At 38.6% G+C, this 11,705-nt stretch overlaps 1 long non-coding RNA gene across 1 annotated transcript in view; it reads right to left on the bottom strand.

Annotated features, from left to right (window-relative positions):
- Nucleotides 1-357: 357 nt before the first annotated feature.
- The window catches only part of LOC115283033, a 36,106-nt gene continuing 24,758 nt past the window's right edge, over nucleotides 358-11,705 (bottom strand). The window contains exon 3 of the long non-coding RNA XR_003904869.1: nucleotides 358-700. This is a non-coding gene — a long non-coding RNA (uncharacterized LOC115283033). The remainder of the gene's footprint in view (nucleotides 701-11,705) is intronic.

Here is an 11,705-nt window from a genome sequence, read left to right as displayed (position 1 = left end):
AGAGAGAGCGTGCGAGTGAGGGAGAGGCAGAGAAGGAGGGAGAGAGAGAAACCCAAGCAGGCTCCGTATTCAGCACAGAGCCTGATGCGGGGTTCAATCCCACGACCTGTGAGATCATGATCTGGGTTGAAACTAAGAGTCAAATGCTCAACCGACTGAGCCACCCAGGCACTCCTACTCTCCTATTTTATTGCAGATATTTATTTTTGTATAGGGTGGGCTTTATCTTCCACTAACCTGCAAACTCGGTAAGAAGAACAATGACATTTAATTCCCCTTTGCACCTTCCATTTAGCAAGGGTTCCTGCAGAACCAACATCCAATAATGCGTATTAGAGAGAGAGAATGAATGGTGTTGATGCTTTAATCCTGACATGTCATAAAGAAAATGATTCCAAACATGCTGCTGTAATAAATGCAGATTGAAAGGAAGAATGATCTTCATTTCCGAGATTTCATCTGAATGTTAATGTACGCAGTTTCCACGAAGTATGACCGGACACACACTGAAGTCCACAGCTGGTGGTCCCTGGGGACACCGCCCCCTGTTTCTCTGCTGTATTTATTATTCATCTGGCCACGGGTTTGCTTTAATTACCAGGTGTCTTGTTTCCTTCTGCCCACACCTGATTTCAGGCTGCAGAGGTCAAACGCCCTCCTTTCAAGTTCTCTATATCACGCCGTATCCTGTTTGGAACACCTGAAGTATATAAAATCTAAGGTTAACATGGATTTTATGTTGTCCTTCGGGGCAGGAAAATATAAAAACTGAGCTCCAGCAATGGCCTACTTCCTGTTTTTATTGGTCATAAAGGTTTCACAGTGGGAGCAGGTGGCTCAGAGACACAGAATGGACTCACTGCTGGCAAGTCTCTTGCCTAGGTGGGTGGGCAACTTCCCTCTGCAAACCGAAACCTCGCAAGAACTCCTGCACAGAAGATCCACTGTGGTCCTCAGACCCATTTTAAGAGTGCAACTCAGTGATCTTTAGTAAATGTGCCCAACTGGAGATCTGTCGCTATCATCCTATTTAGAACACTTCTATCACTTCAATGAGATCATCCTGCTCCTTCACCGTTAATCCTTGTTTCTGCCCGGTCCCCAGTAACTACTTGCTTTTATGTCTCTCTATATTTGTATTTTTTTTTGAGAGACAGAGAGAGACAGTGCGAGCAGGAAAGGGTCATAGAGAGAGGGAGACACAGAATCCGAAGCAGGCTTCAGGCTCTGAGCTGTCAGCACAGAGCGCAACGCGGGGCTTGAACCCATGAACCACACAAGATCATGACCTGAACCGAAGCCTGACGCTTAACCGACTGAGCCACCCAGGTGCCCCATATTGGTATTTTCTGGATATTTCATACTGCTTGTGGTCTTTCCTGTCTGGCTTATTTCACTTCGCCTAATGCTTTCAAGGTTCATCCATGTTGTGGCCTGTACATTATCTTACCGTTGCCAAACAGTGTTCCACAGTAGGAAAACATCATATTCTATTTAGTCTTTCACTGGTTAATGAACATTTGAACTGTTTCCAGTTTTTGCCGGTCATGAATAATGTTGCTAATGAACATACATGTACATGCTTTTTGTGTGGCCATACGCTTTCATTTCTATTGGGTCGAAACCTAGGAGTGGAAATTCTGGCTTATATGAGAAATTTATCTTGAACTTCTTAAGAAACTGTCAAACTCTTTCCCAAAGGGCTGAACCTTTTAACATTTCAGCAGCTATGTGTGAGATTTCCTGATTCTCAACATTTACCATTGTCCGGTTATTTTTTACTTTTATTTTTATTATCACTATCTTATATGTATGAAAGAGTATCTCACTATGGCTTAAATTTGCATTTCCCCACTGACTAATGATATTGAGGATCTTTTCATGTGCTTACTACCCATTCATATATTTTCTTGGTGCCAAGTTTCAATTGATTTGTATCTTTTTAATGTAAAAATGGTCTTAATGCTTTTTTCTCCAAACCGACCTCGCTTATGCAAGTCAGGACAATGTAAAACTCTCCAAGACCAAGCACTCTGCAAACAGAGAAGGACTTAATTATATTAATAGTAGATAAAGCAATAAATACATTTTTAGGAAATTCAAGCTTCATTTTACAGTGTATAATAAAAATAGTTCATTGTCCTAAAAGTTTTCCATTGATTAACTTAAATTTCAACTAGCAGGGTTCATTTTTGTTTCTTTTACTTTCTTTGCCCCCCGCACCCTTCCCCCCTTCAAAGTTGTCAGTAGTGCTTTAAATCTAAACCTCATGGAATACTCTTATAGCATCAGGAACAGATGGTGAAGGTTTCCATAAAACAGAAAGGGAAACAGACTTGTCTGAAGTGAGGTAAGTAAACACAGAGCGCATGAATGGTGAGAACTCAAATCGAGTGTTAAGTACAAATTAAAAATAGAAAGCATCGCTGCTAAACTTGTTTTGGAAAAAATGATCTTTTTAGAATATGGCTATTAAAAAGCATGCATAAACCTCATATTATTTGTATTTATCTTTGGAACACAGCCACACACAATTATTGGGGACATGAAGGAAAACATTCACCAGCAGCAAAATAGAATAGAAGAGATTATCTGGATAATTTAGTAACAATCTCAAATTTTATGGGGGAATGCCTTTTGTTTTGTCTTTATGAAAATTAAAAAAAATGTTTACATGAATCAGCTAAGGAGATAATTATTCTTTTTTCCAATTCCCTTTCAATGTATGCTCACAATTGCTAAAAGAAAACCAGACAATGGCCACTTCTTTGCATTTCTTCTGTTAATAGAGAGAATGGAAGGAGAAATCAGCATCGTTGTCCACCATCAACTGCATCATTGGGTTGAGCCAGAAGAGTCTTATTTTGTTTGTTGCTATCATTGTGGCTTTTGTCCTGTATTTGTTTTTCTCACTTAATGTCCATATTTTGAAGGAAATAAAAAAGACTTAAGATTTACCCAAACTCCCATTTCCTCTTCACAAAATAGAATAGGGAGGAAAACATGAACTCTTTTCTAGATGATGGAAGGAAACTTTTTTTTTTAATCTTTGGGGTCATGCGTTGTTTTTGCTGTTTTTGCTGCAGAACTTCAAAGTGTCGCCCCCTGTGTGGATGTTCCTAATCACTCACAATGACTATGACGTAGAAGAAAAGGCAGGAGGAAGCATACATGTTGAATTTGCTCACAATTGTGTCTGCAAAGTAGAACAGGGTCTCATATGCCGTCTGTACAGTCAGCAAGGCATGGAGATTGGTTGGCTGATAATATGACTAAATGAGAGAGAGAGTTGAAGATAAATTATTCTTGAAAAACTTGAATAAATTAGTCCTTGATTGACCAGATGGACACTGTTTAATATTTAAAAATAAATCACTGGGGGAGAAAAGGAGAACAGCACATCCCTAATTCTAAACATTTAACTAGAAGACATACAAAATTCCTTCAATGTAACCCATCTCTGTGCTCTGATTCAAGGCCTTTCATGGTCCCAGACAACTGTCTAGTAGACAGTAGATTTATGGGGCATCTGGGTGGCTCAGTCGGTTAAGTGTCCAACTTCAACTTGGGTCATGATCTCGGGGCTCGTGGGTTTGAGATCTGCCTCGGGCTCTATGCTGACAGCTCAGAGCCTAGAGCCCACTTTGGATCCTGTGTCTCCCTCTCCCTTTCCCTCCCCTACTTGCACTCTGTCTTTCTCTCAAAAATAAATAAACATGAAAAAAATTTTAGAAGCAGTTTTGTACACATCGTGCACATCTCCCCTCCAATCCCCAGTCTTATCTCTAACATGCTGGAGAAGAGACGGTGCTTAATGGGCTGACGAACAATGAGGAGTAGACAACATGCAGAGGAAAAGCAACGGACAACTTGCGATGTGTCTGTGTCTTCCGAGAATCATAGCCCCCCCCTCCCCAAATCCATCCCTGTCTGCAACGCAATTATTGGTATACACAGCATGTTACATCAGATACAATTATAAATTATATATGTATAATTATATTTTATATATATATAAATTATATATAATTTATATATATAATATAATTAGAAAAGTTTATCAATTACTTTGGCCCATTGTCAAATAATAGCTAACAATGATACAAACCAATCTTTAAGTAATTCAGAGCTAACAATGTGCCCAGTATTCTGTGAAATTAGATTTCCTAAAGCTCTGATTATCTAGTCAGCTACTAATATGCATGTGATAGCCATTCATAGATAACCAATATTTAATTGCATTAAGAGTGAGAAGAAGCAGTGATTCATTCTCATTCCAGGAGCAAATAATTTTTTCTACATGTCACTTTGGCCTTGAATTTGTATCAAGACTTTTCTTTAGTACCTGGCAAGGATCCCTAATTATTTAATTACATCAGTGTTAAGGACAAGCACATAATTGATGTCAAAAAGGAAAATATATTTTTAAAATATAATAAGGGGTGCTTGAGTGGCTCAGTTGGTTAAGCGTCCGACTTTGGCTCAGATCATGATCTCATGCCCGTGAATTCCAGCCCCGCATCAGGCTCTCTGCTGACAGCTCAGAGCTTGTAGCCTGCTTCAGATTCTGGGTATCCCTCTTTCTCTGCCCCTCCCTAAGTCACGCTCTGTCTCTCTCTCTCTCAAAAAACTATATATTTTAAAATTTTTAAATAAAAATAAAATAAATAGCAACAATTCTAGAGTTTCTTTTTTAATCACCAAGTGATTATCACTTGGACAATCACAGGATTTATAGAATCATGATACATGTCACATGTGGACAGCATTACAGTGTTGTTTACTATTATTATTTGTGGGCTTTCCAATGCACATGCACTGTGGTATGTATTAGCTCACAGAGTAATATATACTTCACTGTATAATTATGAGAGTTACTATACTCATATTTATGAGAGTACAATATATTTATATTCATAAAACTTAATGATTTATATGAAAGTATAATATAATTATATATTTCACAATGCAAATACAATATATTTCTATTTATAAACTCATAATTATACACCATAAAATTATTATTATTTGTGAGGTCTCCAATGTACTCCAATTACTTTATTTTATTTTATTTTGTAAAATTGTTTTAATGTTTTTTATTTAATCTTAAGAGACAGAGAGAGAAAGACAGAGTGTGAATAGGGAAGGGGCAGAGAGAGAGGGAACACAGAACCCGAAGCAGCCTCCAGGCTCTGAGCTAGTGGTCAGCATAGAGCCTGATGCGGGGCTTGAACTCACAGACCGTGAGGTGAAGCCAGTTGCTTAACCGACTGAGCCACCCAGGTGCCCCAACCAATTACTTTAGTATAAATTATCTCACTGAATAATGTATACCTCACTGTATAATAATGACTCTTTGTATACACTTACAGATTACAAAATTTAGACATGGCTCAACTAGGCAAGTAAATGCTGCTAGTAAGTCAGGGAGCACAGGTTTAAACCTTACTTGACTTGAGTCTGAATGCCACACACTTTTGAGATATATCTTTTGGTTTCACAGGTTGGAGGGTTCTTATGAAGACACGTTAGATGAACAATCAATACTAATCAGTCATGTTGTGGGAAACATTTGCATAAGACCAATAATTACATCTCTAAGAGGCACAATTGAAGAACCATTTCTTGCAGATGTTTTCATTAAAACCCCTTCGCTGTTAATAGAATCTTTTGAGACCAAAACTCAAGAGAGAAAGTCAGTGAGACTTTCATATTTTCATGTCCTAGACCAAATGTGCCAATTCCTTTATTTATATCAGCATATTGTTTTCCTCTCATAATATGTAAATAAAAAGGGGACTGGCAGGCATATAGGAAATAAGAATGACTCATTGAGTCTTGAGCCTCAGACATGCTGTAAAGACCTTGAAATTCCTAATAGTTTGGTTCATTTATTTTTGCCTTATTGGAGGCAGAATTCTTGATTCCATTCCTGGCCACACCACTCTTTCCTGTGGGTGAGAACCGCATGAGCTGAGAGACCAAACTAACTTTCTTGGGTAGATGATATCTTCACCATAACCTCGAAAGTTCAATTCCAGCCACTTACTTTATATTTTCCCCGGGGTAGTTAACAAAGAACATGAGGACAGCACAAGCAGGGCTGAGAATTGCTTGAAGTGTGAGATGTTGGCCTTATGACATGAGTCTCTGCTATAGCTTGGAATATAAGGTAGAGTCCATCCCAGGATTTTCAGGGAAAAAGATCCACTTCATCCTTGAGCCAGAGTAGAATGGGGCATAGACTTTTTGGCCAAACAGCCCTAACCTGGGATCCCACTTCCCCCGCCTTGTGACTAGTTAATTAACCTGAGCAGAATCCCAGAAGGTCATTGTAAATATCAGATGGAAATACTCTTGGTGCAGTAGCTGTCATAGTATCAATAAACATATTTTCAACAGGAAAAGGGTCCTTTTCCTTTCTATGTAAAAATAAGATATAAAAGAAAACTTCAAGTATGATACATTTGAAAAGGAAAGGGAAAGGAGAAAAGGAAAAGAGATAGAAGAGATGGTTGCTCTAACATGGAAGTTGGTGTCTTAGAGATCTCATGCTTATCTACATACTATAAACATTTGGACTAAAATCCAGGGGTCTTATCAAAGCCAACAGAACAACATGGTCCAGTGTCTGCTGCTACCATTTTTACTTCATCTTCTACTTCTCACCCTCACTGTCAGGGCCCCTGCCTTTGGGAAGAGGATGTCCCTTAGGACAGCAAGTTTAAGGACTTATTTATCCAGGAAATTCTACTTTCACTTATCCACAAGGCCTTTCTCTTACTAAATCTACGTCTGCCCTCTGATCACAGAATATCTCTTGAGAAAAAGTTTCTTGATCTCCCTTTAAAATCAGAAACTCTGACCTCACAGGCAGTGTCTTATTTCTCTTCCTGTTGCAGGTTTTTAATGCACTTATAATGGTCTGATATTATATTTTTTATATTATATATTTATTTGTCTGTTTGTTACTATCTGTTTCCATCCCATCCTCTCCACTAATATGCCCACATTGGAAAAGGAGCACTGTTTCATTTAATTCTGTCTCTCTAGACCTGAGTACGATGCCTTGCACATAGTAGACACTCAATATATACTTGTTCAATGAAGAAACAAATACCCACCTCTTCATTTCAGACCCAAAGCTAGGAAGAGTGTGCATTTCATCAAGCTTAAACAACACACTATAATGACATATAAGTGACTTCCATACATGTAATCCATATTGAAATACTACTTGAAAGTGACTTCATGTAAATATAAGGGAATACAGTGACTTTTAATTGGCCACGGGATCCTGTCACAAAACTAACATTGTGTTTCCATGTTGAAGGCCTTCCTGTGTGGTCACCAGCTTCTATGTTATCAGCCCACAGTAGTCTACACCTTTTTCCTTTGAGTCACTTCCTATAAGCTGCATACTTGATTACGGTAATTAAAGAAAATGTCTTCCTATGTGAACTAAGGTGAGAAAGAACAATCAAAGGCAGTAAAATGGTGAGAACATTTCTTTGAGCAAAAGCAATTTCCCCTTTGTAAAAGTTCACCTATTATGATCTTTGTAGAGGCATCTATTTTCAGTCTATTACTTCTCCGTGATGAAGACCAAATTCATCTCAGGGAATTAAAATACCAGGATAAATCATAATGACCACAATCTGTAGTCTTTGACAATCAAAATGCATAAGATATAATGTCATCAAGATAAATTCAGAATAGTAACTTCCAAAGAGCTAGTAAATTTCTTTGGGAGGAAGATTGTTCTCCTCCCCATTTATTGCATTATATTAGCATCACAAAATATAAATAAATTTCCCAAAGTTCCTAAATCTATTTTTGGTGGAACTTAGCTTATAATCTCCTGAGGACCCTACATCCAGAAATGTATATATTTCCAAATGGCTCTAGTTTTCTCAGAATTATGTTCAATCATTCAACACACATTTTGAGCCTTTGTATGTGTATGCTACTGCATGTTGTGAAGTTGTAATTCTAATGGGAAAGTGACTTTTGAAAGCTTATGACAAGCAAAGCACCATGTCCACTGCTACTGGAGAAACAAATATAATTGAGTCATGGTCTCCTACTACAAAAAGTACCCAATGTAAGTTGTTGGGCCAGGGCTGTCAGGGAATTTGTCATCTAGGTAGGGAGGACAAGCAGGTGATAAAAGTCAGTAAATGCCCCCAGAGAAAAGGGCAAGAAAAATAGGTAAAAGGGAAGGAGATGGCACTTAGAGATGTGTTGGTAAGTGGTTTATTCTGGTCATCATCCCAATTCTTGATTGGAGGGAAAGAAATTCCTTTTATCCTTTGATCCTACCAAGCTCACATCATGAATCATTCTAGCTACTATTTCTAGCTAGAAAGAAATGTAGTCAGCTATGAAAAACTTGCTTTGGGCACACAAATCGATGAGGCCACTTAGTAGACACACATGTGATGCATTCATTCATTTTGTAAGGTTTTGTATGGGAGGCTAATGGTCCATACGTTCTCTACTTTTGTGGCCCATCAGTAACAAAAGTGCCGATAAATGAGGTACATTACTGGATTGTGAAGAGAACCAATTTTTCACTTAGTCAAACTGATGTTTTGCTCTTCTCAAAGAAATTAAACTTGAAAGTACCTTGAAAGATAGTAAAACTGAAAAGTATATCTCCATCCTCATTTCTTGGTTGCACTTCCTGTCTTCGTGAGAGACAAGGAGTATAAAACCTGATTTCCTAGTATCCAACCACCATTTTAACAAGGAGAGAAATCCTAAAATAAGTAGGCAACCATGCCATTTTTCATCTACTGGGTCCATTTGGGATGTTATCCTTGGAAAACCATAGACTGGGTGGCGGCTTAAACAACAAACACTGATTTCTCATAGCCCTGAAGGCTGGGAGGGCCAAGATCAAGAGTCTGGCATATTCAGTGTTTAGTAAGACTCCATGTCTTGGTTCATAAAGGGCTATCTTCTCACACAAGAGAAGAAAACAAAAGAAGTCTCAGAGGTCTTTTTCCCCCCTTATGTAAGGGTACAATTCTCTTTCATGAAGGCTCTACTCTCATGACCTAATCACCCCCTAAAGGCCCTGCCTTCCAATTCCATAAGATTGGTGATTAAGGGTTCAACATATTAATTTAGGCAGGGGCTGGGGGTTGGGGAAGACACTCAAACATTCATTCCATAACATTGTCCAAATCTGGGTACACTTTAGAATGAGGGGAACACTATTATTTTGTAGGGTTTTTTTTTACATTTATTATTGACAGATAGAGACAGAGCATGAGCATGGGAGGGCCAGAGAGAGGGGGAGACACAGAATCCGAAGCAGGCTCCAGGCTCCAAGCTGTCAGCACAGAGCCCCACATGGGGCTCAAACTCACAAACTGGAGATCATGACCTGAGCTGAAGCCAGATGCTTAGCTGACGGAGCCACCCAGCCTCCCCACGGGAGCATTCTTAATCATTATATCTGAATGACATGCTTATATCATGACTATTCCAGCAATCAGGGTGATGGTCACCCAAATGATGGGTAGGAGAGGGAATTCTACTTCTGACAATGAAACAAAAGGAGCATTCTGTCTTTGTCTCTTGGAAGCTAAGCTCTGGAAGTATTACCTAGCTTAGCCAATCAGAGTCTGTGGTCTGCATTTGATCCTTAAATGGAAAACAAAAGGAAGTGCAGGTAGAAAGTCAGAAAATTGTCAGGGTAACATGGGGATTCCAAAGGCAGAGCAGTGAATGTCCAGGTACAATGTAGTGAAGCTGAGCAGTAGCCAATGTCCATGGATTAAGCACCAATGGCAGCAATAACAAAGGTCAGTTGGTGAACAGTGATATCCTGAGGATCAGTGGGGACCTCCTGGAGGGACCTTTCTTTCCTTGACTTCTGCCTGAGCCTGGTTCTCCAGCTTGAACCTGAGACCCATTACAGACCCACTGAACTATAATTCTCTCCTTAAATTAGCCAGAATTGGTTACTTTATTTCTGTTTTAACCAAAAACTTTGACTAGAACTAGCAAATATTATTTTCTTTAAATGACAAGGATGATGAAAACATCCTTGAAAACAATGATGACAATGTTGGGGGTGGTGGTGATGATGATAATGATGATGATGATGATTTTACATGAATGATAATCACTACATCCACATTAATACCTCAGTTACTAACTGGGAATCACACTGACAGCATAATAGCATTCTCTTAAGAAAAATCTCCAAGTACATCTTTTGATTGTTATACATTCTAAAAATAGCCAAGAATTTTGTAATCCAAATCTTTTCCCTTCCCATTCTCATGAAAAATCAATAGGGGCATTCATATAAGTTCTATGAAAAATGAGCTTGAGATATTTTAAGAAGTCACATACTTCCCGGTTGAAAGAAAATAATCCAGGCTTTTGAGGTCCTTGTCAAATTATTTACCTTCATTTTTAGATGTTGCAGCTGAAGTATTGAGATAAATATTCATTTGAGAGATTACAGATTGTGAATCTTAATTGCTCTATATATCAAGTTATAATGGAGATTTATAATTATAGTTGATGGAGTTCAGAATTGCTAGAGGCCTAGAGGAGGGGGTAAATGTAAAGAATGCTAGAAATCCAAGAAATATTTGTAGGGATGGAGATGTGTAAAGCATTCATTAAATTTTTCTAATTTAGGAGAACATGAAATGGTGGCACATGGTCCCTTTCTATGAACTGCAGGTCCCTTAATAACAAAGCCAAAGTCACAATCTTATACCTAGAAGCAATTGCAAGAATGCCTCAACTGGACTAAGTAAAATACAGAACTTATTTCTATTAATTTGACCTGTGGGTAAATATATCACCTAATACTGCTGCAATAAGCATGAAGGGAGTGAAGAGTACATGATCAGGGTCTGTATTTGAGTAGAGTAACACTAAATTAAACACTAGACACTAACTCTGCACTTCATTTTGGACACCTTAGGATACATCGTGCTTACTCAGATGATAACTTAGAACCCACATCAACCTTTTGGCTTCTGCCTTGTGAAGAGCTACTGAAGATGTGGGATCAGGAGCTGCCAAGCCACAATCCCAGATAAATTGCTTCAAATTGCTTCCATCATCTATCATATACAGCTCTAGGGAGAAAGCCTGAACTATAAGTTGAGATTGCTCTGAGATCAAGGGTGGAAGACAAGGATGTAAAGAACATTTGGAACCACTTGTTCTTTCCCAATCCATTGCAGCTACATAAGTGACTTTTTTTTAAAAAGTCTGGTATTAAGAATGCTGAGTTTTGGGGTGCCTGGATGGCTCGGTATATTGAGTGTCTAACTCTTTTTTTTTTTTTTTTTTTTTTTTTTTTAGTATTTTGCCATTAAATTTATTTCCTTTAGGAATAGGCCTTTCTATTTTTTTCCCTCCATAATATTTTATTGTCAAATTGTTTTCCATACAACACCCAGTACTCTTCCCCTTAAGTGCCCTCCACCATCACCACCACCTCTTTTCCCTCTCCCCCTTCCCCCTTAACCCTCAGTTCATTCTCAGCATTCAATAGTCTCTCAAGTTTTGCATCCCTCTCTCTCCCCAACTCTCTCTCCCTCCTCTGCTCCCCCTGGTTCTCCATTAGGTCTCTCTTGTTTTCCTGCTAGACCTATGAGTGCAAACATATGGTTTCTGTCCTTCTCTGCCTGGCTTACTTCACTCAGCATGACACCCTCAAGGTC

The sequence above is a fragment of the Suricata suricatta genome, chromosome 17 (genome assembly GCF_006229205.1).
Source record: "Suricata suricatta isolate VVHF042 chromosome 17, meerkat_22Aug2017_6uvM2_HiC, whole genome shotgun sequence".
NCBI classification, from domain to species: Eukaryota; Metazoa; Chordata; class Mammalia; order Carnivora; family Herpestidae; genus Suricata; species Suricata suricatta.
This window is presented reverse-complemented; position numbering and strand designations above follow the sequence as displayed.